Source organism: Haemaphysalis longicornis, unplaced genomic scaffold (genome assembly GCF_048455015.1).
Source record: "Haemaphysalis longicornis isolate Haplotype H1 unplaced genomic scaffold, Haemaphysalis longicornis Haplotype H1 scaffold_15, whole genome shotgun sequence".
Lineage (NCBI taxonomy): Eukaryota > Metazoa > Arthropoda > Arachnida > Ixodida > Ixodidae > Haemaphysalis > Haemaphysalis longicornis.
Genome location: NW_027526257.1, coordinates 10,417,678 through 10,443,036, shown reverse-complemented (window position 1 = coordinate 10,443,036; position 25,359 = coordinate 10,417,678).

Here is a 25,359-nt window from a genome sequence, read left to right as displayed (position 1 = left end):
TTCTCGAACGAAGAGACGGTAACACGATCACTCGCCGGCGAGCAAAAATAAAACCTTCGCCGCTCCGGTTTCGTCGAAGCTTCCAGTACTTTCGAGGAGGTGCGCGTGGCCTTGCCAGTGATAAAGAGCGTCGATGATTCTAGACGGGAGAAGAGTGAAGTTATTCGCTGACGGCGGCGGGCGCGTTGTGTGTTGTGCTCTCCATCTCCGCGCCGGCACGGTTATAAAAAGAGAAGCCACGCCTAAGCAAACCAGCTACGTTTGGCAGTCGTGATGTGACAACGGCACCTGTAAGTTTGTGCATCACACCATCGGCGACCCGCACCCTGGAGGACTCCAACGTACTCCCGGGCCTCGAATCAACGTGATCGTCCCGGACGGCCTGGCCTACAACGAAGCCGCGCTTCCCAGGTAGCCGAATCGCCTCCGACAGCGGTGCATCGTCCGGCCCGGTCGGTGAATATGCTGGGACTCTGTCTCTCATAAGCATCGAACTCTTCATTTTCTTTTTTTTGTTAACTGCTACGCTTCGTAATATTCATTTGTTAGCGCTCCTGTTTGTATCATTTTGTCTAATTGGACTGTTTCTTGTATTTGAATTCCGTCTAAGTTGTATGTCATTATATCTAATTTGTCTGTCATTATCGATCCGTTACCTCGGGCTTGTGTTTGTAACTTGCCTGTCTAAATATAAGTCTTTGTGCTGTTTTTCGTTCAGGTTCTTGCTCATTCTTGCCGCTCTGGTCGGCGAAAGCCGCACATCAGACGGCCACCCCCTTTGTCACCTGTGCCCTGTGGATTCGGTGGGGTTTGTTGGCTCTCTGTAGTCGACTCCCCATATCTTCCGACAGTGCACCCTAATTTAAGGAACTGGGTGACAGATGGTGTTCCATATCACCTTCTGCGTAGTACATTTCATCCTATGAACTGAATGAATCGGTTTTTGCATTGTTATTACTATTGGCCTTATAGCTTTGTTCAAAAGTACTGTGTAATTTACCGGACTATATCAAATGAACGTGATTCCGTATACCTGCAGCTTTATTTGAATTTAATAATATCCTGGTGTGCTGATTCAGAAACGTTTTTGGGTGTTAAACAGTGTGTTAGCGGCACCTTTACAAGAAAACCTTCATTCCAATTGAAGAAGTATATCGTAAATTATGCTGCTCTGACAACAGCCGAGGAATATAAATACCTAGGAGTTTATTGAGGGAGTGGTTAGAGGTTAAAGAGGCAGGTTCACACCATAAAAGTTACGGCTGCATATGTTTTTGGCTTTCTGAAACGAAATTTCAGTGAACCTCCATCTAACTGAAAAGAACAACTGTATTTCACTCATGTGCGCTCAATCTTGGAGTACGCATGTGTTTTTGTGGATCCCTACACCAAAGAGCTGGTTGATACGCTCGAAAACATACAGAATATGTCAGTGCGATTCGTATTAGGTAATTGGCACGCTCAACTTAGCATGAGAGAAAGTAAAAGTAAACTGAAATGGCAGGACGTGGAAGATCACAGACGAAACCACAGGTTGAACTTTTTTCGTAATATCGATCATTCGAAAACTGGAGTAGAAGGGGATGCGTATGTCCAAGCGCCATTCTACATATCGCAAAGTGGGACCGCTAGCTTAAGGCAAATTATTAACTTTCCTGTAAAGGTGACGCCTTGCGCGATTCATTTTATTTTACATCAATACTGCAGTGTAATTATCTTCCACGTATGATTGCATTAACTGTTTATATTGACGATTTTCAGCGCGCTTTGTAGAATTATTTTGTTATTTTGTCTCATATTTAATGCTTAGTGTTAGGTATCTCCCTTCTGTAATGCATGCAAAGGCAAGCAGGCATCAAATAAATAAATAAATAAAAAATAAAACAATGAATAAATAAATGAATAAAAATAAGTGAATAAATACATAAATAAATAATGCATGCAAAGGCAAGCAGGCATCAAATAAATAAATAAATAAATAAATAAAACAATGAATAAATAAATGAATAAAAATAAGTAAATAAATAAATAAATAAATAAATAAGGCAGCGTCTCCTGCCACGCGCGTGGCACCAGCCACGCCCCCCTGGCAACAGCTGCTGCCACGCATGACGTCATAATGTCGTCATAACTATAATAATTGTCATTATTTTTGTAGTGTAGTCCTAAATACACATTTTTTTTTTATTTGCAGTACAAAATAAGGCACCATTGAACTGCTAAAACTTTTCTAAACAAACAATTTTTGTTCTTGCGGGAGCAGCCGGCGATGCTGCTGCTGCTGCCAGCTGCCGTATCGCGTACATGGAGTCACGTATCCGAAAGCGTGACGAAGCTCCGATTTTCTCGGGCCGACAACGTAGATAAACCGGAGTTCATATTGTTAGAAGCACTATCTGAAAACGTGAGAAAGTTGCTTGTGATTATGTATTGCGTGGGGACCCAGCCAGCCTTTCCAGACCGCAGCAAAATAGTCGCTCTCGAGTAATGTTGACCTGTGACCGCTTGGTTATGCTTGGTGTACGCCGATGGTACCTGCGTACAGTTTTAGCGTACGTAAGACGACATTGCACAGCCGACTGGCCCCGTTCGAACAAGCTACGTTATACGCAAGAAAAGACACCGTCCGAGCGTATTCTGTTAACCTTCCGACGCATGTCGGCGCGGCGGCATCTGCTATCAACAGTTTGCACCACGGCAAGTCCAGAATGCTTAAATGGGCGACCAGAAATCGCGGTGTGTGTTCTCGAAATGAAGACAACTTAGCAGCGCCAAAAGATAATCAGAATGTACAGTGCCGAGGATGAAGGGTAGTGGCGGCAACCGTTTTTTACTAGGCACATGTGCGCATTACAATTACAGACAATTGCGCCAAGAATAGGAAAGGTAATCTTTGGTGTCCCCACACATGTACCACGTACGTACCACTACAGTACATCTCCTCTTCTGAAAAATTAGCAAGGAAAACTTCCGAAAATCGGGAAGTTCTTATTTTCTAGTGGGCGAAATTGTAGCTTAAAATTTGCTTTACACCCACGATACGTTTTATGAGCAGAAAAGTCTTGTGAGCATGCGCCATGAGGATCATAATTGCGTGATACTCAGCGCTTAAAAAGACTGCCTAGTAGAAACCAAAGATTTCGTTGTAGAATACATGATTCTACGACAGTTTAGGACCTGCGACCTTCAAAAGGTAGACTAGCTAGACGCCTCATCTCATAGCCACTTCACTGGTATAACTTTCACGTCTCAGTGTACCATGGTGTACACTATGTTGGCCAGACTTGACTGAGTCCCTCATGCAAAGGAAGTTAATTCAGGACACACACCCAGACAATAGGGTCAGAGAAGAGGCTGTACAGACGGTAACAGAAAGGGTGTACGCTTGGCCGGCCATCATGTCTAATACACCTACATGCACTCCAGCATATGAAAACCTATGGGTTCTGCACAGGCTCAATAAGCAACGTCAAAGAGAATCTTAAGATGTGACTGGAACGTGAAAGCATCTACGGATTGTTTGTGTAAACAGGTATAAGCAGCGAGCATGCTGCAAATGTAATTGATAGGCAAACGTCAAGGCTGTCATGGGACGAATTTAACAAAAAGAAATGGTGAAAAAGATCCCTATTTCAAACTACATTGATGTTATATGTGCATGCACTATAAACACAGTCATCAGTATGTTAACTGTACGTAAACACTCAAGTGATATGATCAAACGGAACTAGAGACCCCACTACAATCGCCCAGTTATGTGTCTTTGCAGTGGAATAGGTCGGTATCTGTTAGTCGCACAAACAAGATTCTCTGATGGCATGGAGAAATAGATGGAAAGTGGCTATGGAGCTCAAGCTGCTTTACACATTTTATGGAATACCAGTTATTTGTTTGAAGTTTGCAATAAAATTGATGTCATTTGTTAGTCTTTTTAATTAATGAACGAAACTTTTCGTCGCCACAAAACAGTGGTCGATAAACAAATGCTCACTTTCTTTGGTGGCTTGTAATGATTCACTAGAATTTCACATGGCCAACCCAAGGAATCCATGTCTCGTACACTGCAGGGTAGTGGTAGTCTCCAAAAACATTTGACAGGACGACTGGAAACTAGTGCGGCCCACACGCTCCATAGGTGGAAACCAGTAGCCCACCCACAGTGCCATAAAACAGCTAATGAATGGAGTGAGTCTCTGCTAAATATTAAGCAGGTTCAAAGGGTAGGTTCGCATTGATAGATTTTATGCCATCGTTCACTGTGCGTAGATTAACTATTTCATGGGCACAATAGTCATTTTTGTTATTTCGGACAGTTCTTGAAGGGTTGCCTAAATGTTCTTTAACAAAACAAAAAGTGAAAGCTCTCAGTTAGGGATTTGAAAAACATTGTTCAGCCTCTCCAGCAATTGTCCCAGCTTGAAGGAACTCGGCTGATAGTTGGTGCCGACTGTCGTCCTCGCTTGATAGCTCCCTGACCAAGCCCATGAATGCAGTGACTAAGAAAGATGGTGACCAAAGTGAGAAGAGAAGGTGGATCCCGTACAACAGCCCTTGATCATCTAAACACCAGAAAAAAGCGCCGATGACTCACAGGCCACGACTAGGGCGTTAAAATACCTTTTTACATACATTTACAGGGCATTTACAACCTTTTTTTTAAAAAAATCTTATGATTACACACAGTCCCTCCATAGAAAGGGTTTGTTTCAGACAAGGTCGTTGAAATTTGTTATTAGTAACAACATAAACTCATCATTGGTCCGTTTCATTCAGCACACTTACGGGCTTCATTTTAAAAACCCTGCTGTTTCTATTTCACGTATAAATGAACTGCTTATGCAATATTCTCTTATTGACCTATGTTCGAAGTAAACTGTGTTATACTGTGAAATGTGATGTGCCGAGTGCATGCAGGTGTAACATTCTTCAATGGGACATGCAGAACATGAAGCTCAGTGCTGATAAACTTAAATCAGGGAAAATAAAGCTTCCCATGTTGCTTCTTTATTTTTGTAACTATTCTCTCTACCAAATACCTTGGTGGTAACTCAACTAAGCTCACCTTTACCCTAGGGCTTTATAAATATTTTGCTCTGCAATTATACATTCTCAGCTGGAGCATGCCTGCTGAATTCAGGCCCCAACCACGCTTTGCTATTTCACATTTGCAGCTGTATGAAATGTTGTTCTTTAGGTTTTGCCAATGATTTCCAACAAGCCACTTAACTAGTGTCAAAACCATTTTATACCTTTATTTGCTATTTATAACAAACAGTATTATATTATTTTTCATAACACATTTTGTTGTAACCTCATTCAATCATTTTGTTACCCCACCAGCCTGGTTCATAAATCTTTGCGTGAACATGCTTGTCTTGCAGCTAATCTTCAGTAACAGATACCACACATTTTGGCTTTCCAGCGTAGCTTTGGTGTCCGCAAAAAGGAATCTTTTTCTTGGTTCGTCTGCAGCGCTTCGTAGAAAAAGATCACTTGCTGGTTTGGCTTTCCCGCAGGACTCTAGTGTAGTGCAAGAGAGTATCGCTTGCTTATTCCTTTTTTGTTGAGGTTTTAATGCTGTGCATCTTCCAGAAGAACCCTGGCATTTTGTTTAGAAACGGAGCTTCACACCACAAACAGTACACAGAAAGTAGAGCTACTCACTTTTTGCATAGACACGGAAGTTTGGCAGATCACTTGTCATTGACAAGCAAGTGTTTGATTTCTGGCTTAAGGTGCAACGCTGGGATAGTTTACTAGTTGGGGGGGAAAAACGCAGCGCTGATTAACGGTACTGAAGTACTAGGAAAGGTGCCGTGATCAACATGGTTTCCATGTGTTGGCAGTTTTTGGTCCAGTGTTTTTCATGAATATTAGCCAGGGGGCCTTAACATGGCCTGCTTTTGTGTAACAAAAATGTCAACAGTGAAGCACTTATCAATGCTCACATGCTGCTCATTGATACCAGAGCAAAAGTACGTTCAGCAGTCATTTTATTGTTAAAGCCACCCATGATCCATACACCTTCCAGCTGTACTGCAACTTTCACAACCACCAACAGGCATTCACATCCACGCACGTGGCCTTGGCTCCAGTTCTTGCACAAGGTATTAAGAAGTACTCTCGGGAGTGGGCAATGCCACGCTCGACACCAACTATTACCCCGAAGTTGTACTGGATGAACTATTTTTTAAGCCTCTTGGCTTAAAGGATTGTATAAGTGCCCGTTTTGTGGAAGAAAAAGAAAGAGCTAATGGGCACACAACACACAACCCGTGAATGTGTTTTCTAGCAGCTGGCTTCTGACGAGACTTGCATCATTGTGAACGAAATGTGGGACATTTTATGATGCCCCTTACCACTAAGTAAATTCACTTGAGCAATTTTCCAAAACAGTTCACACAGTGCGGAGTTAAAAAGCAATAGAATGTGAAACGTCCCCTCACAATTGGAAACTCTTCCTGTTCACTACCCCAAAGGCTTTGACAGTAGACGCTTAAGCACGCTTCACCCGTTGCGAATACAAGCATTAGTGTCAAGTTGAACTCCTTGGGATGGGCATATAGATGTTACAGCCACTTGGAATTTGTGCATAGACTGCAAGCCTCCGAGATAAGCTCTCATCATCATTAGCCCATCCTGCTGAGAGTGAATGAAAGTATTGTGGCTGGTTATGTTCAATTCCAACCAAGCCAAACACAAGAGTAAAGAAGGAACGAGGCTATCAAAATACATACTCAAAGAAGATGCAGGAGGAAGTTCTGTTGCCTAACCAGGTTAGAGGAGGCGAAAGGTACTGGAGCGAAGGAAAGGGATTATGGGAAATAAAAGCCAAGCAATAATTTTAAGCCTTGCCTATCATTTCATTAAGATTTCCTAAGTTGAAAGCACAATGGTACTCTAAGCAACAAATCTGAGCATAGATGAACAATAACTGAATTGTCACTTGTTAACCTTATGCACACCAGACTTTTAAAGGACTAGTAGCAGAAGTTCCAAACTTGGCTCTCACGGCGATCTTATCGGCTGCACTTCTCCCATGCTTGCACAGTTGGAGCTTGAGCCTCCTTGCACAAGAAGCCAGCCAATCAGCGAATGGTTTCAGTGGTATCTTGAGTAGATATATCTTTGGACGGGCAGTTGGGCTCCACCCACGGAAGTGAAACTGCGCTCCCTGGACGGATACTGCAACGCCACTTGCACAGATCGTTTCTGCGGAATAGTCAGGATACATTTCTCGGCGACAGTACTACTGCGCCGGGGGAAAAATCGCAGAAGCTACATGCGAGATCGGATTGCGTTCGATGATGCCGTGCGCTACCTGACGACAGTCGATTTGTGCACACGCTGACACTACGTCGCTCGCCACGGCGCGACGCGATGGAAAATACTGATCCCTACGTTTTATAATTGAGCCACCACTCCAGAATCAGAACACAAGGCTTGGCATGGAAGAAGCGAGGCACGAGTAGACAACAAATGCAGGCGCGTAAAGCCGATAGCACGCGAACTGCAAAACAACGTGAAGCTTACAAAATATTAAACGACAACAGTACAGTTCTAGAAGCATGTAAAAAGCGGTGCGAAGCAGCGTGCAGAAAACAATGCGTTAGGCTTACCAAGACGTGCAACAGCAAGTTCACAAAAAATACCCCATCTAAACAATTACAAGCACACATCCCAACAAGAAAAAAGCACCGCGAGGCAGCCGCTGTACAGGGAGATAAGGACGTAACGATGCGTCAGGCCTGCCATTCGAACCACGGGCGGAGAACATCGGGACACAAGACGCGAACACCCGGCTGCCGTCGTCGTCAACACAAAAAAGTTGCATGGTCAAATGACGTGTATATGACGTTTGTTTTGTGACGTCACAGGAAGTCACGTGATTACTTTAGCTTGACGTCACTTCTGCGTGGCAGCAGCTGTGGCCAAGGGGGCGCAGCTCGTGCCACGCGCGTGGCAGGAGACTTAACCAATAAATAAATAAAAATAAAAAAATAAATAAATAAACTTTCAGAGGCGCAAGTCCGCCTCCGATAGGTTGAGAACCCTACGCATTCAACCTTGACCAATAAAATATTTATTGCCCTATTTGTTACAGTATGCAAGGTTACCTATATGAATGCTACCATTGTTATGTTATTGGTTTGAAACAAGTTACGTAACTCTAATTTTACGCCTTTCCTTGAGTGAACACAGAGGGATACAACTGCAGCCGCCTAAAGCAGGGCGTCATTCGCAACGCGTCTAGAATTTTTGGAACGTAGTATGATATTAGAAGAAAATTAAGTTATTTTGTACTATTAAGTGGTCTGGACGTAACTCATGAAAACAACATTAAAATAGATTGAAAATGAAAGGACCTGTTCGCTCCTTCTTAGGATCAGCCCTGCGCAAGATCATCAGAAAAGTTGATCGAGTAGAAAATGTCTTTGCAAAAAAAATGGGCAAAAAATGGACATACTTTTTTGTGAAGGAGTTATATTGAATGCTCCTGAGTGTTTTGTTGAGAACCAAAACGCTTCGTAAAGGCATTCACACCGATTTTATATACATCAAAATTGGTCAAGCAACTGTTATAAAATAGTTAATGTATTCATAGCATGAAAGTGTTCCGGAATATTGCCCTAAAAGAAATTGGCTAAAAGCGGCGCAATTTATCTCTCTGAAATTCAACCCACTAAAGTATGCGCCCTCCACCCCCCCCCCTCCACCTCCTCTTTCCCCGTTTATTACAGGTAAGCCGCCCCACTGAGGATATCAGGAACTGGACAATACATCTATTCACGCTCTACAAAGAACTGAATATTTTCTGTGGCCGGCAGTAAAAGAGGCACAGCAATTAAAGGAACGACAATTTGTGAGCACTGCTTAATAAACGAATTTTGCTGTCAACTGAAGCTGCTAATTAAGCAAGACTGCGCTGAAAGCTTAACGGCTGCTGGTTGCGCGCGAGCTCACTTTGATGTGGCTGCATTGGACCCAAAATGCTGGCTTTGTGCTGCTTCTGCACTGCGCGAATGAGTCATCTGCTTGCGCGACATGCAGTGACCGGCCTCAGTACAGTTAACGTACTGTGGCTGAACTCCAATGCCCGTAGCACGGCCGTATTTCCGGCAGCTTAAGTCCGGCTGGAGTCCGACGACCGTATCTCGGCTGTCCTCCGGCGGCCGTACTTCGGCCGTACACGGGTGGCTTTGGAATGGCCGGATCCCTACGGCTGGAATCTGGCCGTATGGCCGTAAGCCGGTCGACTGCCCGACGGACACTGGCCGTGTGACAGCCATGGGAGTACGGCCGTATACGGCCAAAAGGCCCACATTTGGACATGGGCCGAACATGGCTGCCGGAAAACGGCCGGACAGAAAATCACCGGCCAAAGTACACCGGCCTGTTTTAGGCCGAACAGTCCTGTGCTGCCTGGGAATGTTGCACTATGTTGTTGGTGATAAACGTAGAAGAGACTCGCTCGTGCATTGGTAGAATCAACTTCATGCCATGCACTATGTTACTTCATGGGATTTTACGACTGCCTATTTAGAAAAAAAAATTATTTTAAATTTGCGATAGCAACAGAGCCTTGTCACTGACGAAGCCTAGATGTTAATTTAGTTCCGATGTTTGAAGGCGAGCTTAGCTACTCTTGGGATATGACTCATTTGTTTAAACATAATCGCCAGTGTCACAAACTCGAGCGTACGACGTCTAAAAGTACTTTATAAATTTTTCATTTTTATTGTACAGCGCCTAATTCTTCTTACAGTCGTCCGATTCATTCAGTTCGGTTGTATTCGCCCGAGACAAGGCTCGAACTTTCGCGAACGAAGGGGTGGTAACACAATCACTTGCCGGCTCACCGGCAAGAAAATACCAAAATAAAAAGCTCCGCCGCTCTACTTACACCGAAGCTTCGAGCACTCTCGAGGAGGCACGGGTGGCCTTGCCAGTGCTAAAGAGCGTCGATGATTCTAGAAAGGAGAAGAGTGAAGTTATTCGCTGACGGCTGCGGGCGCGTTGTGTGTTGTGCTCTCCCTCTCCGCGCCGGCACGGTTATAAAAAGAGTAGCCGTGCCTAAGCAAACCAGCTACGTTTGGACGTCGTGGTTGACAACGGCACCTGTCAGTTTGTGCATCACACCATCGGCGACCCGCACCCTGGAGGACTCCAATATACTCCCGGGCCTCGAATCAACGTGATCGTCCCGGACGGCCTGGCCTACAACGAAGCCGCGCTTCCCAGGTAGCCGAATCGCCTCCGACAGCGGTGCATCGTCCGGCCCGGTCGGTGAATATGCTGGGACTCTGTCTCTCATAAGCATCGAACTGTTCGTTTTCTTTTTTTGTTAACTGTTACGCTTCGTAACATTCATTTGTTAGCGCTCCTGTTTGTATCATTTTGTCTAATTGGACTGTTTCTTGTATTTGAATTCCATCTAAGTTGTCTGTCATTATATCTAAGTTGTCTGTCATTATCGATCCGTTACCTCGGGCTTGTGTTTGTAACTTGCCTGTCTAAATATAAGTCTTTGTGCTGTTTTTAGTTCAGGGCTCTTGCTCATTCTTGCCGCTCTGGTCGGCGAAAGCCGCACATCAGACGGCCACCCCCTTTGTCACCTGTGCCCTGTGGATTCGGTGGGGTTTGTTGGCTCTCTGGAGTCGACTCCACATATCTTCCGACAGTGCACCCTAATTTAAGGAACCGGGTGACAGATGGTGTTCCATATCACCTTCTGCGTAGTACGTTTCATCCTATGAACTGAATGAATCGGTTTTTGCATTGTTATTACTATTGGCCCTAAAGTTTTGTTCAAAAGTACTGTGTTGTTTACCGGACTATAGCGAATGAACGTGATTCTGTATACCTGCAGCTTTATTCGAATTTAATAATATCCTGGTGTGCTGATTCAGAAAAGTTTTTGGGTGTTAAACAGTGTGTTAACGGCACCTTTACAAGAAAACCTTCATTCCAATTGAATAAGTATATCGTAAATTATGCTGCTCTGACAACGGCCGAGGAATATAAATACCTAGGAGTTTATTTAGGGATTAGTTGAGGTTAAATAGGCAGGTTCACACCATAAAATTTACGGCTGCATATGTTTTTGGCTTTCTGAAACGAAATTTCAGTGAACCTCTATCTAACTGAAAAGAACAACCGTATTTCACTCATGTGCGCTCAGTCTTGGAGTACGCATGTGTTTTCGTGGATCCCTACACCAAAGAGCTGGTTGATACGCCCGAAAACATACAGAATATGTCAGTGCGATTCGTATTAGGTAATTGGCATGCTCAACTTAGCATGAGAGAAAGTAAAAGTAAACTGAAATGGCAGGACGTGGAAGATCACAGACGAAACCACAGGTTGAACTTTTTTCGTAATATCTATCATTCAAAAACTGGAGTAGAAGGGGATAAGTATGTCCAAGCGCCATTCTACATATCGCAAAGTGGGACCGCTAGCTTAAAGCAAATTATTAACTTTCCTGTAAAGGTGACGCCTTGCGCGAGTCCTTGACATGGTGGCGGTTTACCTCCTGCGTGGTGGCCGCTTGCTCGACGCCCTTGAAGGCCAGTTATTTTGGTGAACCATCTCCATCTAGGATCGGACATCTCAGCCGGGTCCATGTCTCCAATGCTCTCCATTTCTTGAGGGGGCAAATAGCCTCGAGCTGATGCGTCGACGAAGCCGGCGGCAGAGGCGTGGTAGCGGCGATGACTGGCGAGGCTTAGCTCACCCGTCGGTGTGGCACAGTCTTCTTGTGGCAATAAATGACAATTCGGTGGCCTAAAAGGTTCCCTACTAACGTCCAGTGAGTCCTTGCACCTTGCCCGTTCACCGAGAACAATCATTACTGTTTGAAAAACAATTTTCGTTCATTTAAAACGTAGAAACATGGAGCGGATGAAAAACGCGTCCCCGTCGTTCGGCTCACTAACGGCTTTTTCTCCCCCCAGGAAAAAACCGGTGGGTCTCCTTTGTCTGTGCATGAATTCTCGGCGCCCAGGCGCGTGCCGCTGTTCGGCTGTATGGCGTTTGCGAAAAAATGGCGTATAACCAGATACCTTACGTAGGCCGGTCTCCTCTTAAACACCGGTTGCCAAATATTCTGTGGCCATTCGCTTGCCGTAATTCGGCCGAGGACAGCTAACCGAAAGAAAAACGTATATTCTGGGGCCGTACGTCGGCCGGTATCCTTCATAACACTGGTTGCCGCATATTCTACCGCCGGACGCGCGGTTCACCGTTGAAGCAACGAATGCACGGCAGCCGCGCTCCGGCCGGTCTCCTTTCGAACATTAACTGCCGCAAGAATACGCATATTCTGTGGCCGGTCGCTTGCCGTGCTTCAGCCGATTACCGCTTCCCGAAGAAAAAACGGATGCCCTAAGGCCGTACTTCGGCCGTTCTCTTTCTCAACATCGGCAGCCGTAAGAGAACTGAATATCTGGCAGCCGGTTAGCTGCCGTTGTGCGTCCGGACACGGGCGGACAGAAAAATACCGAAGCGCTGGCTGCCGAATGTGTGCCGTTCAACGCATGATCAGTGGCTGCCAGAACCTGGATGCTGCCTGGACATGCCAGAAAGCGGCCATAGACGGGCCGGTCTTCGGGCACACTTTCTGTGCCGCCTGGGATGTTCAGTTCTTAATGGCTGTTTTCTTAATAAATGCATCACATGAAATCTTTTGGTGTCCTTGCAATTTTTACTGTTGGCCCAAACCAACTAGAATTAGAGAAGCATGTAATAGATTTAAAATATACTACAATTACAGTCAAACCCGGCTATAACGAACCGGATAGAGCGAATTATGCTATATATCGAACAAAAATATTTCAGTTACGGAAACACATGGGAAACATATTCTTTATAACGAAGTTCACATCGGAGCTATCGAACTCTGTGCGCCTAGAATAGCCGCCAAAATGCATGGTCTCGAAGCGGCGATTGAGATGTGGATTGGCCGCGAGACCATGGAGCAAGAGCCGCGACTAGACATTGCGCCTCGCACGGAGCGACGTGACGCCAGACACTTTCCGTAACTGTTTCCGACGCGCGGGACTCGCGATGGAACCCGCGCCGTCAGCGAGTCCGGACCAAACCAGCAGCATTGGTGAACTGTGGGAAGTGCTCGCCAATGTTCACGATGATGTCGCAAGTGAAAGCCGTCCGACGCTTGTAATGAAGCGCTTTCGGCAGTCAATGTGTTCCGCCAATGCTTCTTGGATTTTGGAGGACGCGGACTCGAACTAGTGCAAACAATGTTTCGTGTAGAGAATGCTATGCTAGTTGAAGCCGCCAAAAGGAAAGTGAAAACAAAAATCACAGTTTTTTTTTGGAAAGTAGGCAATTGGGGCAGAACGTAGCTTTATTACTTGCAACAGATGGATTATTTTGGGTGTGGTAATGGCTACTTTACTGTGTTCGTTTCTGCATGGGGGGAAGGTGGAGTTGGGTAGCGGGTAGGGCTCCCGCTGATTGCGAACTCGTAACCATCAGCTCGTTATAGGCGGGTTCGGCTATATCGAACTATTGGATATATCGAACTAATCGAAGTGCATATTGCAGTTCGCTACAAACGGGTTTGACTGTATTTCCCATTAGCCGTCGTAATACACGCATCTTAAGGATAGCAGGGTTATTTTTACACACACCACACTTGAATAATTCTACGAGATGCGTAAGCGGTGAACAATGAAAACAGTATTCAAGAAGTTTTTTTTGCATTTCAAAGACATAGCATCCTACATATAATAAAATGAACTTAAAACAAAATTTTTATGAAGACAATTTAAATTTGTAAAACAAAAGTGTTAAAATGGCATTAGTCTTATTTTGTAAAGCGAAGTATAATTTGTTTGCTTGTAAAAAATTAAGAGTTTTATTATGTGTTTTAAACATGCTTGTAGAATTATGTAAAAGCTAGGGACAAAGTAGTGGTTACACAGAAATAGGCGACTAGGCGCTCTGCAGTGGCCCACGTGACCCCGACCATCAAACCAATCTGCTTGAGGCTGTGACAAAAAGCTGCGTATTGGCGGTCTTGTGGACGTGTCTTTCCGCACCCCCACTGGTGGCTACCCGATGTAGCTGAACCCGGCACGCAGTGGTCACCATTTGGAGACACGTTCTTTCCTTTCTGGCCCTCGCCAGAGTGATCATTACGCCGGTATTTCTTGTTATACCCGTCGGTTGGAGCCAGTTAATATTTTTAATTGGCAATGTGCTGCTAATAACAAAAATCGAATTTTGTTTCCCAAAATATTGTAACAATTACGAGGACACCCAAGCCATTCCTACAATGTTCTGCGTTTAAAGTATTAGCAAATCGCGACGAGCCGGCTTGTGAGCAAAGCGGCAGCTTACGATGATGTCATGGGCTAGGCAAGGGCTATCCGCATGTCTTGGAGCAGTGAGGTGCGGAAGCTCAACCCCTTTGAGCGCCGAATAGGAGACAGTGAATGTGAGTCCGCGGCTATGGAAAGCGGTCGTTGCGTGAGTACGCTGGCGCCCGGTTCTTTGGTGATGTTAACTCATATTGTTTTATACTAATATATACTAGAGGAAAATGTGTCGCTCCAGTCGCGGGCCGCTGTGGGCTGCACCATTGCCGCTAACGACGTTCCTCGCCTACTTAGCTTAGCTAGCCATATGGCTTCTTTTTTGTCTGGAAGCCAAAATTAACAAAAAAAGGGAAACATTCCTTCCTTGTTCATTTTGCATGAAGCTTCTACGTAATCACGGACAAATTAATATCTTTAGAAGTTCAATTTTATAATAACAAAACAAATTTCACTAACCGCTTCTAGTAAAATTATTGCGTTTCTTGCAGCCAGAGCCAACTTTTCGGCCTGTTCATGAGCCATGCCAATGACAAGTGGAACGTGTCTGCCCGATACATGATGGAACGCTCGCCGAAGCGCGGCTCCCCTAGACAATGGCGCCAGATTTCCCTCTAGTATATATTACAAGAAATACTATGTGTTAACCCTTCTGACGACTGTACAAGCATGGACAATTGATATACGAACACCGGAACGCATAGCGGAAGATACCGGTGCCGTCAACTGGCAGTGGCCGTGGAAAAGACACGCAGGTGAGATGTCGAGAGCGAGGGCGCGTGTCCCACTGCGATGTGCTGCCTTCTCTTTGCTCGCATGCTTGCCTTATCGCCATGCCGGAAAAGCGCTTAAAACAATTGCTACCGATGCGGCGCGAGATCATAACAGCGGCCAGTGCGTGCTCGGTGCACACGACTGCTGTGCAAGCTAACCATGCAAGCCCCGTCTGCGCTGGCGTCACTCCGCTGACATAGCTTTGATGTATGATGCAGTAACGAGCAACCATGGGCACCCTGGGGACGCTCAAAACCATGGTTAGTGTTGCCCACTAGAATTTTATGAGCACTAAGGTGCCTGCGAAAAAAAACCCCAAGAAAATCGGGACGCCAACATTACTGTGCAAAGTTCAACTGGCCTATCGAACATTTTCAGCTACCTAACTTTTTAAACTTCGGGAATTCGTGAATATTATAATCCCGCCAACAAGTACCGCAGCCTACACTATGCTTGCAGTTAACATATGTCATTGGAGCTGAATTGGGGGGCTATATTTCTTGTTTGCAACAAATACCCAATCCGCAAAGTGACACAGCTATCACTGTATCAAGCAAAGTCATGTATTTGGCGGCCAGCTCACTGTTCATTTCTGGAGCAACTGCATTATGACCGCTAAAAAATTTGTTTCGTCAGCAGTTAGGCAGCGTGCTTTTTAACGCGATAGCGTTATTAGTCTCATTTCCCGTGTTTGCCTTGCCCGCAAGCCATCCGCTATCAGCCGTGCTGATCAGGCGTCCACGGAAATACGTCACCACTGGCAAGCGGAAACTTCCGCTTAGGCAGCAACATGCAAAGGTTAACTGGCGGGTGGGAAGCAGGGCACCGATGCTACGGTGGATGTTATGACAGAGAAACGATGCGTCGTTCATGAAGCCTCGCGTTTGCACAGTACGTTTTCCTACCGTTGGTGCATGCGCTGATGAGCCACTGTTGATGTGACACCGTTTTTGTGATCATTCAGCGATTGCTGATGGTCTGGTATCAGCCGTACTCTTGAAGCGATCATGGAAGACAGTCTCCTCGTCATCCGCGAAGTACGTCTGCGAACCCCAAAAATAGCCCGTGCCTTAAGCTGTAATAGGCAGCAGTTGCTTAAAACCAAATGTTGAGTTGAGAAGGCGGGCCCGCAAGCTTCCCGACAATGACACTGCTCCGCAAACGACAGAAGGGATACCTGGTTTCGTCAATCGCCGCTCCTGCGCAGTTAAGGTCCTTCTTCCACAAAAGCCATTATTCTTAGTTTCGTTAGGTTAAACATCAGCGCTCGGACGGGTTGAATGGCAAATGCCGCAGCGTCGTTCAAAGCTCCCCTTAGACGACGGGGTAATGCTATGGCGTCTTACATCTGAAGCCCAAACGTAGAGGTCCGCTACAACTTTTGGTCTCTATTTATGTGCGCTTCTTTTTTTCAAGGAGGTACGATGAACTCAGCAGTATGCCATGGGAAGGCATTCACGCATTCCAGCATAAGCACTGTCCGAAGCTGCAAGCAGTTACGCGCTGCATTGCTCTCAGCACGACCACGACTGTCAGCTGCGCTGGCGGTAGTACTTGCGCCTCTCGCAGCGCTCTTGCAGCATGGCGCCAAGGCAAGCATGTGAGCGAGCAGAAGGCAGCAGATTGCAGCGGGACACGCAACCTCGCTCTCAACATCTCCACTGCGCATGTCCGTGTCTCTTCCACGGCCGCTGCCAGGAGACGGCATCGGCATCTTCAAACGTGCGTTCCGCGGTTCGTATTTTGAACTGTACATGACTGCATGCCTACAGCTAAGGCATTGTTTTATTTTGGATGCTGCTGCTTTGGTTTCTTTATTTCATTCCCTGGAGGCTTAGTGGATATGAAGCGAGTTTCAGATGTATTCAGGAATCTAGTTTATCACCGCGGATAAAGTCTAGCAAGGACTGGTAGGCAGGACTATGCACCCATCGATGTTAATCATTGGAGTGCAGCAAGAATATGCCTGCTATATGTCACGGGAACGGATGGTGGGGTGGTCTTAACCAGCTTGGAGCAATGGACACGGGGAAGCCGTTGACGTGTTTGACAACACTCATTCAATGCACACACAAAAAAAAAATCCCTCATGCAAAGCACTCAGTATTTAAACTACACACAAACGATAATCACTCAAACCTCTACAATCCCAAAATACAACTCACATGCAACCCCCTAACTCAACAGCTCAATATACAATTCAAATCAAACCTCAGAAGTGTCTACAATAACGTCCTACACCAAGCACCCTCTAAATACACTCCTTAACCAAGTTCTAGTTAATTTCTCTCGAACCACAACTCCCTAGTTGTGTCCTTTACAATTGCGTCCCTACTGAACTGGCCTACCCCGGTCGTCGTCGCTGGCGTGTCGCACCCTTGCGTGGCCGCGGCTCGGTGGTAGCCGTCCTCTTCTTGCTTCGTCGGTACCGGCATTCGATGCGCGCGGTCACTCGCTGGACGGCGTGGGCTCCGCGCGTCCTCTCTTCTTTCCTCTGTGGCTACCCCCTGGTAGCCGCTCTCGCTGGAGATCCTTGATGCCGGCGTTCGACGCTCACGGCGTCCCTTCGGCGGCGTGCTTCCTCGATGACTACCCCCTGGTAGCCGCTGCCGCTGGAGGTCTCAGGTAGGCTTGGCACGAACGTCGCCTTTCGGGGCCGTCGAGACGAACGTCGACGGAGCGTGGACGCTGGCCGCTGGTGCCCGATCGATGCCGCTGGGGCCACGAAGACACAGGTTCGTGGTGCACCGAGGATGACGTTGCCGATGCGCAGTCGGCCCGCTCCCGCCCAGGCTCAGATGGCGTGGTCGATGGCCTGGCCGCGTCCCCCTGGCTCGCTCGTTGAAGCGCACGTGCTCCGGCCGCCTCCTGGTTGTCTTCTGTTTCTTGCCTCTCCCGCTGTCTTCGTGCGCCCCGCTTTTATATCCTCCGGGCTCTCCCGTTGCGCACTCTCATTGGCTTCTCGCCTCTGCTGTGTCCTTACATGGCCATCTCGCCACTTGTCCCCTGCGTGGCCTCCCCTGATTGGCCGAACAGTGTACTGCCACCTTTTCCCAGGATTCATTGGTGCGTCGGCGCTGGCACTTGTTGATTGGCGCGCTCCTTGAGCGCACTTCAAAATTCCCGTTCCTTTGTTCTTTTCGGGGGGGTTTGATGCATCGTTCTTAGGGGGTGCCCTTGATACATGACACTATAATCAGATGTTCTCTTCGAATGTCCGTTCCAGGGCATGCCCTAGTAGACGGTGAGGGTATGCCGGATTAGTTGCTTGAGAGAAGGTCGAGTATTTCAGATATCAATCATCATCGCCATTTTCTTTGTGCGTCTTTTTCCTCTCTTTTTACTATGACTTGGCAAGTACCCCATTCGCATCACTGAACAAAGATCAGTGCAAAACTCACTTTGACACTCTAACAATTGCTGTTTCTGTGATTTTATTGCCTTAATATTTAATTACGATACACTACATGTCCATGCAACACGATTCTGGGGCGATGGCTGTAACGTATGCAGTAGATTCACCATCAGGGAGCCATAATCGCGATCTATGGTGTTATCACGGATGCATGTTTGTCTAACTTTTCGTTGTCTTGTTATTCTAATTCTACCGAGGTACAAGTTTACTCAACCACATCATCAACTGGGTTAGTTTGCCTTTCTCTAAAAAGCTTCCGTGTGAGGCTAGGCGCGAATCTGAGCAGTTTTTGACCCGTACATCGCTTTTAAAGTCGTCCATTGTCTGCGGTGTCTGTGCGATCAAGACGCCGGCTCATCGACCTGCCAAGTGATCTAAAGCTTCCTCACTGCTGTAGTTATGAAGGTTCGTACAAACTGCTTGCACAACTATAACAGAATGGACACGCCCATACACCAAACGTTCCATCGTGATAACATACCCGCGTTTTCGGCGAGGCAGTAATATATACGCGCATTCCCGCTTGAAACAAGCCCATTAAGTGAGCCCTGGTATTTCTCTCTTACTCTTTACTGCTAATCACGGGTGCTATTACAGAAGTCCCGAGATTAAGGGCAACTAGGGAAACACGAGCTCTAGCGACGCCCACGCAACGTAATGATAATTCGAGGCGGAGTTCAAGTGCTTTAGAAACGCAATTCATGCTACTTGCTTATTAATGGGCTGACGAAGCCGGTCCAGGCCAGCGCCTTCAAAGAAGGCGCGAGTAGGGCGTCGAGCATTTGTAAAGCAAAGCTTTCTTCCTCTACCAGGCAACGGTTTTTTCGTGGCGTGCCGGACAAGAAACCCATCTCGGCTAGGGAGGCGCAGGGCGCTTTTCACTCACACAGCACAGTGTAAATGGCGCAGCGATAGGGCGACATTACCCAGCGTTCCCCATGCCCACCTCTGCAGGCGCCTCAGAGGGACCTTTACACCGGCTTTGTCATCTGGTTTAGTGGCTTGGGCCTGTTTCGATGCAGCTTCGCGTGCATTGCGCGCTTATTTCGCACGGCTTGATTAACGTGTTCGACAGAAACTCCTGCGTAACCCGGACTCGACGGAATTAAATGGTCGTGCGGTATAGATACGTTATGCATTGGTTTCCAGGGCGGGAAAAAAATGTAGAGACCACATACATAAATCTGGCCGCTAGAAAACGCCACCTTTGGCGCACTGCTTATCACGCATGGGACTGCGAATACCAATTCAGTTGTTTTAACAGGTATTACAAGAGACGAATGGAGCAACTGGTTCTGATAAATAGCGATTATAAAAGGTCCGTCAGGTTTCTCCCAATTCGGAAACTTACGCAACTATTTTGTTTAAATCTGTATAAATGGGAATCACTAAGCTCACATGCCGGATTGTTTCGGTGTGTGCGCTTGTGTCGTGCGGTGGTGTAGCCCCTAGCTATCACATCAGGATGGCTAGGTTCGGCTGTCTCAGCCTTTCAAACACGCGCGTCTCTATTTTCTACCCATGCATGGCCGGGCTGCAGCGGCGACGCCTGCCGATCGAGTTCTACCGTAGCCGACCATGCTGCTTTCGGACGGCGCACCAGCGAATCCCAGGTAACGGCTGGAAGAATCTGTGGTGTCACTCTTTCTAGAGCAACGTGTGTGAATTGAGGCGACGTCGCATGTGGGATTGTTGTGGTGGTTGTTCACAGCTTTGCTTTCCAACCACCTTCACAGCGTGGATTGGAGCCAAATGTTCACTGCGTTCTCTCGCTCCACTGCTGCGCTGGTGGCTACTGGGGTAAGCAAATCCATCCATGTCACTTTATAGCACTTTCCATTTATTAATCAGTATTTCACCACAAGTTTCATCTTTTTAAGTATTTTGGTGAGCTTTTCGTTTGAAATTACCCATTCTAAGACGCAGTTCCTGGTAATTTCTGCCCTCGATGGCAGACAATGCAATTATGTGACTAAGGCCGAAGGCCAAAAACGAAAGCGCCAGATGGAAACGCGCCACATTCAAAGTTATTGCGGGTCGGTGTTACAGGCGATGGCGCGGGCCGCTTTCACATACAAAATTCTGTCGGGGCACTTAAGTGTGCTTACGTGATTTGAAGGGAAAAGCTTGGCGATACTTAATGACAACTTACACATCGTAGTTGCGATAATTCTTAGCTGATATATTGCACTTGCGTATTTTTTCGTGCTTTTATTTTTTTACTTTTGGAATGATCTTTGGCAATGATTCGGTCGGCTTCGTTTCTGCTAAATCGTGTTTGCGTCAGTTTCTTCTGTTTCATTTTGTAGTGACCTCACCAGCAAGAAGACTGCCTGCAAACCACAGCCTCCAATTAGTCGCGGTTCTGCGCGGCTGGTGTGCACCTGTCCTTCTCATGTGCCATCGCGTTTACATGTCACACGGCATGCATTATTCTGAAAATTTTACTTTTCAAAGTTGCAGTTTTTGAACTGCCAAAAACGGCGCCCATTTGCTCCTCTAAGCTCCCAATGTGTTCTGATTTCTGAGGTGTTTGTGCGTTTCCACAATATGTGTTCCTAGTAAAGTACGGCGTTGCAGTGGCTGCAGTGAGGAGGTGGTGGAGCTGGTGGTCCCATGCCTTAGGCCGGGTAACCATGACGGGATTTTTAGTGTGTTTGTGCTTGTCTGAGTAGCGTTTGTTCTCTGTCTAACAAAGGGTGGGAGGATGGATACTTCATCCTGTCGTGGAGGTACTGTCTCATTTTGATACGACGTTGGGGGTGAGATTTCAGGGTACATGCATGTTGAGTGTCAGTCCGGGTGAGTGTATCACGGGCAAGTTGATTGGCTCGTCCGTTACAAGCTGATCCCATTTGCCCAGGTACCCAGTGAATTCTGGCCTGTCCTTTTATTGTGGCTAAAAGTTGCAATGCAGATATAGAGGTGATTCCACTTGCAAGAAGGTGACATGCATTCTTGGAGTGCTTTAGATATTTGTAAGCGTGGTGGGGGTCGGTGTTCGGCCTATTGCGAGTACTATGTCTAGCATTTCAGCATCTTCTGGAGTGGCACAGCTGGTGTGTATCGAACATTCGTCCTCATTGAGGTTCGTATAGGCTATTGCACACGTAGGTCCTTTCTTGGCTGCATCCGTGAGCATGTGTTTTTACTGGGGATCTCTGACCATCTTCTTTGAACAAAATGACGCTGTAATTTGAGTTCGAAATGAATTCATTTCTTTGTCCATGTGCCGTGGGATGGGTGCCCCTGTATATGCTTGAGGATGTCTTGCTGGATGGGAGTTGTAGCAACCGGGGTCGGGCATGGTTGGTATCCGAGTTCTGTGAGTATAGCTCGTCCCGTGTGAGTGCTGTTTAGACGCATTAATTGGGGTTGACGGTGTGTGGTTATAATTTCTTTGGCGGTATGGAGAGTCCCTGTGTTGAGAAGCTTCCTTGTGCTGGCGCTGAAGAGGACTCCTCGGGCAAGTTTTGTTGCTTTCGTGATTAGTGTGTCCAACCGATTTTCGAATGTCTTGGTGAGGGTTATGTAAGAGGTTTGATATCTGATGCGGATGGTAATTAGGGCGTCCCTGAGGCGGATTAAGTCTGCTTCCTTGAGGGCTATATTTCTGTTTGACACTCTTCTCATCAAGTGTAAGGTCTGCTGACACTGCTGTATGATTTGACTCGCAGCTTTGTGTCCTACGCCGTCACTTTGAAAGTGCAGGCCCAGAATATTTATGGAGGGCTTGGGGTATTTGTCCTGGCTTTCGTGGCTTAGGTATATGTTGGGGGCTTCCATCGATGATTGTACACAACTAATAGTTCTGTTTTCTCTGCGTAGCATTCTAATTCTATGTAGTGGGCTGCTTTTCCTACTGTATTCAGGGCCAATTGCCGGGTGTCTTGGAGGAGACCTGAACTTCCCTTATTGATTCAAAGTGTTATATGATCGGCGAAAAGGGAGAAGTTTCTGTTCGGAATCTTGCACAAATCTCTCTAGAACTTCAGCATAGCAAGAATAAAAGGTATTGGTGAATGTACAGACCCTTGGGGTATCCCTTTTTGTGGGTTAGAGAAGGGAGCAGTGAGATCGTCGCCAATGCCGAAGGTGAGTGGCCTGTCTTGTAGGAAGCTTATTATATTGTTCCACGTTTAGTGTATCGCAGTTCGTCGAGCGTGGCATCATGTTCAATGTGGTCAAACGATTTCTTCAAGTCAATGGCTAGCATTGCTTTAAGTGTGCTCAACTCAGTTCTTTGAGCATATCTTCCTAAATATGAAGTAAGGCATCTTGGGTGGGGAGGTTGCTCCTGAAGCCTACCATGTTACGAGGTAGCATCTCTTGATCTTCAAGATGATTTTGGAGGCTTTTTTAGGCCATTCTTTTCATTACCTTCCCCACAATGGACGTCAGCTTGATTGTGTTAGGTTGCTTAGTTTAACGGGTTTCGCTGATTCAGGGATAAATATCATGTGCCGCAAATTCCATTTGTGTAAAGGAGACTTTTTCTCCATATTTATTCGATTTCTATGAGCAGGTATTCCATATCACTTTCCGCCAGGTATCTTAGTTGGGCTGTAGTTAACTGGTAAGGGCCTGGCGCTTTGTTTCCTGCGCAATTCTTGATTGCTGTTTTAAGTTCAGCCATTGTGAAGTTCTTATCAAGATCTTCGTTGTTGGTTCCCGAGTAGCTCTGATATATTTAGGTACGGTCGCGGAGGGGATATACAGGTGTTGTAACTCTTCCAGCATTTCTTGCGGATTTTCGTGCTCATCACTTAGCGTTTGCGATTTGTTCCTAGTGATGGTCTTGGTGGCCTCTGGATCGATTGGGGCTTTCGAAATACGCCATTTCTTACTTGTGCTTAGGGTTCCCTGACGTTGCTCGCACGCTATCTGCTATTGTTCTCTTCTGAGTTTATCTGAGTACGTCTGTATATGTTGGTTCAGCTTGGCTATCCTTGCTTTGAGCTTGAGATTTGTTTTGTTTGTTTTACAGAGCTTGATAAACGCGTTTTTTGCGTTCCAGCAATGGGCTAGGTGCTTGTAAAAGCAAGGTACTCCTTCTTGGTTTGTGTAGGTCTTGGTATGCTTCATTTTTGTGTTGATAATATCCTTGGTCCCAGCGTCAATATAAGAGGGGATTTGCCCTTCTCTTTCTTTACTCTACATTTCCCATTATGTGATTTGTTGTTTTTTCCATTTCAATCTTCTTGGTTTGGGGTGGACAGAAAGGGCGATAATTGCGTGATCGCTTCAAATGTATTCTTGGGTATGGGTCCAGCTTACGTGTTTCCTTGATGTGGCTATAGTAAGATCTGGGTTCGTGTTCCGTTCTACAGAGTTTCCCAATCTAGTAAATTACATAATGTCATTGTGGATAGTGCATCCTGCTTTCTGTAGTGCATATACCAGTTTGCATCCCTTATAGCTGTCTTTGCTGTACCCCCCGGCTAGGTGTCGGGCATTGAAATCCCCAGCTAAGGTGTTCTTACGCTGTTCACGTGGTCTTGAGCCTTAATGTTTCTTTACGTTCCGGTGGGTTGTCTTTCGGCGGGCTGTACACATTTGTGATGTGCAGCGGTCCTTTGGTCGTTTGGATTGATATAGCGATGCTGTTATGTGTGTTATGTTCTAGGTTGGCGGGAAGTTCATTGAGAATGAGTGCAAATTGGCCTCTGGTATGGAAGGTAGTGTAACCTGGTAGGGTTGAATGCTTTGCAGTTTCCTGTAGAAGAGCTATGCCTGGTTTTATAGGTAAATTTTCGATCCACTAATGTAGGCGCTTCTTTGGTTTTTGAAACCCCTAAATTTCCAGTGGATGAGGCATGGCTCTCTAACCATGTTGTGGCGTATCTGCAAGGGTGGTTAGTTGGCCTGCTGTTTTGAGTAGGTGGTCGAAGCGCTTCGCGAAACAGTGGAGTAGTATGTCGGTGAGGTGTGCGAGCCTTCTCTCAAGGAGGGCAAAAAACACTTTGTCCATCATAGCTGCTATTCTTTCTTCCAGTGTTGTGAGGAGGGTCTCCACCTTTGCCTCTAGTTCTTGGAGCCTGGAGATCAACGCCACTGTGAGCCTAGGAACGGATTCCTCCAAAATTTGGAGTTCTTTGATCATCTGGTCAGCCGTGTTTCGGGCCGTGTTTCTGTAGGACTTATTAGCTTGTTTGGCTCTGCGTATGTGTATTGATGTAAGGAGTGGCTGACTCATCTGTGGTTGACCGGCGCTTTCTTGCGATTGTTGCTTGGTCAGGTCCTGGAATTAGGATGTCGCGCCAGGGATCGTTGATCTTCATCGCCGTGAGGAGCTTTTCCATCAAGATAGGATGCCGTTGTGGGTATCGGGTTCTGCGAAGCGTGTGTGGCTTCTTTCACTTTGTTGGGCTTCTCGCTTGGGTTGTTGTGAGTTTTGCTACGTGTTGAGGTTCCTACAGCAGGTTATTTGTTTGTGGTAGGCTTGGTACCGTACTGCGCTGTCCGCAGCTTTTCTCTCCTCGCAGGTTTTGTCATTCGAGCTGTGGTTGCCTCCGCGGTTAATACATTCGGTCAGGCAGTCTTGGTGGTGTTATTCTTGTCCGCCTTTGCCACCTTTCGGACAGAGTGGTTTGCTGGCTTTGGTACATACATCTGCCCTGTGCCCGATACGAGGCATTTTCGGCAGAATTGCATTTAGGGTCGGTGTGGATGAGAGTGGTAATCGCCTCCGGCATAGATCCCGTCACGGGGGATATAGGTGCTCATAAAGGTGCTAACTGCGGTGCCTGTTTCGCCCATCATGCGAGCCGAGGTGGTGGTGTAACCTGAAGTGGAGAGACTCTTCAAGATGCAATCTGAGACCGTGCC